Here is an 8,567-nt window from a genome sequence, read left to right as displayed (position 1 = left end):
AATTAAATGACCTTATTTGTCCTGACAGTTTTAGCTTGAGGTAGGTCTGTAGTTCACACAAGTTGATTCATCAATATTTATGTTAAAAGGGGAAAGGGGCAAAATTAGGAAGTTACCTAGGGTATTTGAGAAAAGTTGACTGCATCATTCAGTATGAAGCAGATACATTACCTAGATGTATTATTAGAAAATGGGAAGAATTTATTTGTTGCCACAGAGACAGAAATAATCTGCTTGATATAAAAGCTCTCTTCAATCTCTTCTGAAGAGGTATCTCACTCCCATGCATCCAATTTATAAACACATATAAATCATAGTACATCATAGGAAATTTGAGAATGAAATGAATGAGATGAGTTGACAGTTTTCTAACAGAAAGATTCAATAGAGAGGAAATCATGGAAGAAAAGATTAAAGCATTAAAGAAACCACATAAATCTTTGTTAAAGAAATCCTTATGCCTAGCTTATAACACTAGTCAGAGAGATAAAAAAAAATACAGGGAAACAATGCATAGGAAAAAGTTATGACATAGCCTGATAAATTATTCTCTATTCTGACCAATTTCTAGAACACTTACCAGGAATTAGAACAGCAATTTTGGCATACCTTAGTGCTAGAACGTGATATAATTTTAGTAAGTCTGTTATACACAGCCTGCCACGTGAATACCATGCTCTCCTTTGACCTGGTTCACCAGCCAGTAGAAAACTAGCAGAAGACAGTTGTTTCACAATAGATACTGAAATTGCTGGCTTCTTTGTAGGACCCTCTCAAAAATTTTAATATGCTACCTAGCACAGCTGTGCAAAGCTTGAGTCATTATCCTTCCCAGAAAGACACTGTGCAAATTAATTTCTCAAATCTTCCTTCTAATGGGTCAGGGGATAGCTTTTACATCATGAAGTATCGCAGATGAAGCTGAAGTTTGTTTGCCTACTTACTATTTGGATTGCTGGGGTTTTTGGATTGTTTTGGGAGGGGGCTTAGGAGGGGGAAGCAAACGCTGAAATAGATCATGAGTTTCAAGGATTTTAATTCAGACACAGACGCTGTGGACAGTGAAAAATTGCTGGTGTTGTCTGGCTGAATTTCCTAGGAAGTATTCCAAGAGTAGATGAAGCCTGCACTTACAGTTTCATCATAGCATTTAATCTTAATATATTGTGCTGGGGACAGTACCGCCCAATAAACTATAGTAAAGTGAGGTTATGCTAATTAAGTGGAAGTGGATTTCTTGTTTGATTAGACTGTATCTGGTTGATCTGTGATGGGGATGACAGCAACAGTAATCTAATCTCATCCACCAACCCATCTGGTATTTCTAATGTGTTTATTGTGCTGTTGTATATACATCATCAATCATGGATGTAAAATATGTAAATACTGCAAACATAAATAAGGGATGACATATTAATTGAGCAAGATGCAAATTGCTGCATTTACAGTGCTGGGAAGTGGGTGCTCTAGGGAACTTCTCATTACAGATCAGCTGCTGATATGCAGCTATTAACACCCAGCTGCTTGCTTCTGCCACGGAGAGCTTTGTGGTGATACCAACTGCTGCTTAGCACTGCACAAGAAATGGCTTAGTGTACTGCACAGTGACTGCACTGAAAAAAATATTTGCTGGACACTTAAATGTAGCTCTGGAAAACAGTTGCAAGAAGAGGAATGAAACAGGGTCCAGCACTATTTCATACACATTAAACTAATTTACTCTCTTGAAACTTGCTTTTGCAGAGAACCCTCAGTTACAAAGCTGGTCAATGCATCACTACTTTCTCTTGCTTTGTTCTTTGTTACTGCCTGCTTTGGGGCATCTGCATACTCACTCAGTCTTTCTTTTCAGATAATTAGTCTTCCAAATAAGCACTGTACTGTCCCTCAGGCTTTAACTATTAAAAGTCTCCTTACTGCTCTTCAGTCTTATCACCATGTCTTATTTAGCTTTATGCACTTATCTCCCTGCTCCAGCCTTATCAGGCAATTTTTTTGTGACAAGAATTCAGGGACAGTTCTATTGTAGTTGCATTATTTTCAGCCTCTATATAATGTTATCAGCCTAATGAAATCAGATGTTTTCTAGAAAGGAGATCTGGGTTCCTTTTTCAGGTGCTTAGCTATTTTGCATACACTCTCATTTATTCAACTTCCTAATTAAAAGTATTTCTTTTATATCTTGCTTCAAATTACATCTTTATTTTCTGTGCATTTCACTCCCTGTCAAACACTCTGACATGACCAGAAGTTTTATTTTGTACTTCCTTTATATTTTAAAACTTAAACCAGCAGGTTAAAACTATCTGATGTATGAAAATGAGAATTGCTTTAATTTATGTTTGCTTTTTATGATTCAAGTATCTCAATAACATGAGATACTTGAATCATACCTTAGCATACCTTTAATATTAAAAGATAGAATGCCCTTTAAATGAACAGAATTCTTTAAAAAAAGTACATTCTAGAAGAAAAAAAATCTCAATATGCAAAACATTATGTTTAATTGGAACATAATATGTGTAAAAATAATTAAGAGATGTTCTGAAAGAAGTATTAATTAAGTATTTCTTAAAACATGTCAGAAGCACATTTCACCTGCTCTGCACATCAGTAGAAACAGAGCGTTTGCTTTGGTGATCTGGTAGTGATCAGGGAAAATTATTGTACCATGGGGAATTTGTATGAAATATTCATTCAATTAAGTTTTCAAAACCCTCTGAGCCATTCAGCTACTGATTCAAAATGAGAACACTATAGGAGCAGAGACATTGTTTTTATGATGATGCATGCAAACAGATTTCTTAAACAAATGCACTTTTTGATTCAGAGATTGACCTCAAAACAATATGATGATATACGCTTATTCCTCAGGAATTCCACCAATCTTTCTCTTGCCTCTGCTGTGCTATAAATGCAATTTGCTTTTCCCTCAGTAAAGTTGGTAAGATGTTACATGGCCAGAGCTACTGCTCTGAATTAGGGTGCTGTGGTTTGCTGGATGCTCAAACTTGTGCTGGAATGCACAACCTTCCAATTTGACCATTTCTCACTCTACTTAGCATACCTTTAATTTTTTTTTAAACTAAGTTTAGTACCATTGTGATGCTCTATACTGAGGCTCTCATCTGCTTTCTTTCATTTTCTTGATTCTGTATTCCACTGAAGAATAGACACATAGCTTTTCTTCTGGAGCAGGTTTCAAGGCTGTATTAAGACCTTTTCCTCATATTGATATAATACAGCTCTCAGATTCAAAAACCACCATAATGGGCCTGGCTAAACATCCACTTAGTCTGATTTTTCTGTATACGAGTAAGGACATTTACAAATACCTCAAACGAGAAAGGAAGAAATAGGGGACATAGAGATCACTTTTCTTTAAGATCTCATTTTATCTCTTAATAATTTTATTATAAAGATGCATTTTATCTTAAAATTTTATTGTGTAGCCTTTTGCTTTTAATTGCTTCTCAAAGACATTTTGACATGCTTTAATAATTAATTTGCACTAATTTGCACATAAATTTTTATTTTTTCCATTTGAATGGGAATGTGTTTTTAAGTTGGTTTTGGATTTATTTTTTTTAACCAGTAATATCAGTTGCATATTTTACTATATTTATTCTTGACCATGCTGGATTTTTTTGCTGAACCTTCGTAAATCTTGTATAATTTTACATCTTTGTACCTGTCCTCCAGCTTAAAATGTGTCCTTCCTCTTGAAATGTTTAAATAGTGTCTCTGTTGACATTTACAGTATGATTACTCTATTATAAAGTGGCTACACTGGGAGCATGAAATGTGAACTACTGACAACTAAGTAATTTTTTCTCCTTTTTGGAGATCACTTAATCTGAGAATGAAAGTGAAAATATTAAAAGACAGAGAAACCAATATTAAATATTGAGACAGATACTTTAATGCTAAATTATGTATATATCTCTATGTGAAAAATTAACAATAAATTCATTAGTATTTATACCTCACAACAGTGAAGCAAGAGGTCTTGCAGTTGATTCAATGCATATATTCAATGCTAGTGATGCATCTGACTTTGCAAAGAACTGGTGTTTGATTTCTGTGCTCCTGTGTGATTTCAGGGCCATGGAGGTACACAGGGCATTTGCTGGCAAAGAAGCTCTCATCTCTGGCTGGCTCTAAGCATTCACTCCCCATGCACTGGGGGTGACTGCAGACAGCCTGAGCCAGGGGCTGTGCCTGGGGCTGCCTCGGTGCCTCCCCAGTGTGTGATTCCCACCGTGGGCCTGCCAGGAGTTAATTTTTGAAAGGACCAGTGCTGACCCTGTATATGCACTGCTATCCCAATCTGGATTGATCAGGACAAGGCACAAACAACCTGCAAAAGTTCAAAATGGCTTTAGCAAAGATAGCAGCCTTCTGTTGCTTGTACAACCATCTGTACTTCCTTCAGCAACTTCCCTCAGGTGCAAAGGTTCTTCAATGTTCATTCTGCCATTGCATTGCAACTGCTACATTTTTATAATATTTTATGCCTGACAAGTTCAATATTTTTTTTAATATAAACTTATTTTTTTTGAGCAAACTGTTTTACAAGGCTATTCAAGCTGTATACAGAATTTATTCCGAAGATGTTATTTTTTGCCATACTTTGACCTTTACTTAAACAGAATATCTGTCAAATGCAACAAAAGATAGTAATGAGAAATATAATGACATAAATTTCTTGTGTATCATCTAAACACTGACCATCTGACTGTAAAAGTATTAACATCACTGGTACAGAAATCTTATTTACATATGATCCTACCTTTTTTTTTTTTTTTTGTACTTGGACTAGGTTACAAGTTCAAAATAATACTTTAAAATGGCAAAAATTAACAAAATACTTTGGACAGCTGGAGTCACTATCTGTATTTGCTTATTATCTATCTAAAATCTGCCTTCTTAGCCCTGGATTCATGCCATATAAGCTTACATAATCAACTATAGTGACTGAATTAAGAACATATTCTCTCTAGTGTCCTTACACAGTGAACAAAACAGTCTTATCACCTTCAGAAGTGTATTCAAAGAACTTGGTAATTTCCTTGGAAGTTGGCCCCTGGTAACTATTGATCACTGAGGAAACTGTGACTTCCAGAGAAGGCCATACTGTAGTCAAGGCAGCACAGGATAATGTCTGTTCCTAAATAGGAAGAATAAAGTCTAAAGTAATATTGAAAGGTTTGTCACTAAACTAATTTACTTTAAATGGTTTTGAACAATTTACTTACATTTCTCCAATGCAGTATATTTCCACTCTGATTATTTCAGAGAACCAAAAGTGATTAAATCATAGTATTAGTCCTAATGCAGGGGTACTCAAACTCAAAATCCTTATAGGAGAGAACAGCCTTTACTATATCTTCGAATGGTAGAAAATGAATATGACACAAAAATGAGGACGGTACTGAAAAGAAAACTGAAAGGGTAAGTTGAATTTCTAACATATAAGCACTGGAAACTGTTTAAAATAACAGTAATATTAGCAAACAGAAATCATCAAAGGAAAAAGTCGCTGGAAGGGAAAAATAAACAGACAAGATGATTAAATGCCTCAGTAACAAAAGGCGAATAGAGGCAAAAAGATACCCTTCAACAAATGGAAACTGTGTTCAAACAAAGAAAACATGATAGACAAGCTATTCTATAAAAGTAACCATAAAACTAGTTTAACAAAAACATAATTAAAAATATTTGCAGAAAATAATTTTAAAGGTTGAAAAGATAAAAGCATTTTTATATATCTGACTGCAGTAAATGCAGGGAGACAGGTGCCTCTGAAGAACAACCCAGAAAAGACACATCTTCAGCGCGCTTTGAGAATGAGGGACAAGAGTAGTATCCTTCTCTGGGACTGACATGCCTGAACCATCTATTAGAAGTCCTGTCTATGATGAAAAACAGCAAGGAGTCAATTGCCTTAGAGATGACAGCTGGTGCAGTGTTCCTCTGTCACGAATGGAGGAAGGTTTTGCTTTTACTCTTTTCTGAGTAATCTCATGATTATTGCACCTGCTTAAAACATGAGATTTGAACTTAAATGCTTTTCCATACTGCAGACTGAAATCCATAGATGGTTTTCTCTCCTGGCTTGTAGTCAGGGCATTTGAAGATCAGGGGAAAGAGAGTGGTTTCTGGCAATTCTCTTGGATGTCTCCTGCCTCTCAACTTCTCCACTTGAAGAACTCCATTTGCCATCCTGGGACCCAGAGTCACCTACACCTCCCCTCGGGGCAGTGAGAAGGAAAGGAGAAGGGAAGAAGTGAGACACAGAAGAAGAACTGGAAGATCCTTTCAGAGATGAAGGCTTTCTGGTGATGCAGCTGTTAGGGTAAGATTGTAGGGGAAACATAATTCCTTGCTGCTATATATGTCTGTGCACTGTCTGCAGTAAGTGCCCAGTGGAGATCAGTTACTGCCTTTTCTTGGCTGTCAACCAAAATTTCACACATTGACAAATGTATAATTTTTTTCATCATATGTATAGCAAATTTAGTATTTGAATTCTTGCTAGAATAGAGTTTGAAGTTTCTCAGTGACTGGATTATTCTGACAATATTTGTTCGGACTGGTATCAGTGACTCCTGAATTGAAGCTAAAAGTGGCTGCCCTAACAATGTTTCAAACACAGCTCAGCTAGCAGATTGTTGTTGCAATAGCTTTATAACTATTATAATGTAAATCTCCCAATTAATGTAATTTACATCCTTATTACAAATAGAATATTGCACTGCACCTATCTCAAAGCACTTAAATATCAAACATGGAGGTCGGTACTTCCACTGTAACGATTTGATTTTTCATTTTTTTTCTCCTGACACTCAAATGTCTATTTTTACTTCCTTTTTTTCCCCTCACACTTGAAAGCATGAAAGATTCTTCTTTGATGTTCATGTTTCTATATTTAGGAATATTAATTTCTCAGAAGTTATTGGAAGTTACAGAAATTAATCTTTCTCATGGTATCACTGTCTCCTTGAGCCTACATCCATTCATCCATTCAAAGAAATAAGAAATAACCTTTTTAATATAATGTGTCATTACATTTTTATTATCTCCTTTCTATTGAGCTTGAAATTTGCAGTATTTTTCTTTTTCTGAAATTGGGCTGAAAAGCGCCACTCAGCTATTATGGAAATTCAAGTCACTAGGTATGCATTTGCAACCTGACTAAAATTTACTTCAGATAATGGGTGTGCTAGTAATAAAAATAGGAGACATTTAGAAAAACAGGCTTGCCACATCCATACACTCCAAGAATTAAAAGTTTAAAATTTCTAGATCTTATTTTACTACTTTTCTCACTTAAGGTAGTCCTAAGAAAGGCAAGGCTTTATCTGAAGAATCAATGTCTCTTCAACCCTAAGTGTGACTCATGATATAATATCAGACTCTATTTGAGCATTAATTAAATGACTTCTTTTCCCCATCCAGGCTTGATGACTGTTATCCACTGTTATGTCTGTTTCTTCCAGGATAACATTATGTATGGAAGAGACATCGTGACTTGTTGAAATGCAACAGTGCCATGGTTGATTTTAAGCATCGTCAAGGTGTAACAAAAGATATTTGCTGTTCTCCTAGTAATTGTCACAGTTGTAAGAAAAATGTCCAGGGCAATGACTAGGACAAGGCCTGAGATTAAGATAATAGACAAGGATGTGAAAAACTACTGGGGTGATTTAGAGAAGGTTATATGACAAGTAGCTGAACTTCATGGATGATTGGAAGGAAATGCTACATGTTTTTGAAAAGCTAAGTCTTGCAAATCCAAGTCAGCCTAGATAACAGTATCAGTGATGTCATCTTGGGGAACATCATTACTGGGAACAGAAATATCACAGTTTGGAACAGATGTATACCCAGGAACCAATGGTGAGAAGAAAGGAAGGGTGGAAAGCAGGGTCATATCAAAAACATGTGGCTGGTGCTCTTTGGACAATCTGCTGGATTCTGCCTGAATCTGCTGATCACTGAAGCCTAAATGGGGGAAAACTGTCCAGTTGTTCTGACCATATCATATGAGATGAACTCACTTCTGTAGTCAAGGAGACAGGGTGGTGGGATGCTGGCAAGACAGACTGAGCACCTGGTGTCACCAACTTGTAGGCCTGCTGGTATCAGCACTTTCTGATAGTAACTAAGTCAGACTTTAGGTTTCTCTGTAATCCTTTGTTTAATTTTGTTTTGTTTTGTTTTAATTTCACATTCCTCGTAGCCAGTCCCAATCTTTTTTTCCCCATTTTGTTCACATGAATCCTTTATTAATTGTATGATATCTGATACATAGATGATCAGCTTTCTAGTATTTGCCTAATATTTCTTATTCAGTCACCTTTTGATTTAGATTCAGCTGTGCAACAAAACCAGTCCATACAACCCCAGGTCAGACTGATTCATTCACATTTATTTTATGCAGGAAGGAATAAAATATTGATATGTTTCTTTTCTGATCTGTGAAACAAGTGATATTTTACATATTTTGCTTTTTTAAAGGACTTTAAGATCACTGTGCTACTTATAAGTTCTGTAATAATAAC

Source organism: Geospiza fortis, unplaced genomic scaffold (genome assembly GCF_000277835.1).
Source record: "Geospiza fortis unplaced genomic scaffold, GeoFor_1.0 scaffold429, whole genome shotgun sequence".
In the NCBI taxonomy this organism is placed as follows: Eukaryota; Metazoa; Chordata; class Aves; order Passeriformes; family Thraupidae; genus Geospiza; species Geospiza fortis.
Note: the sequence above shows the minus strand (reverse complement) of the source record.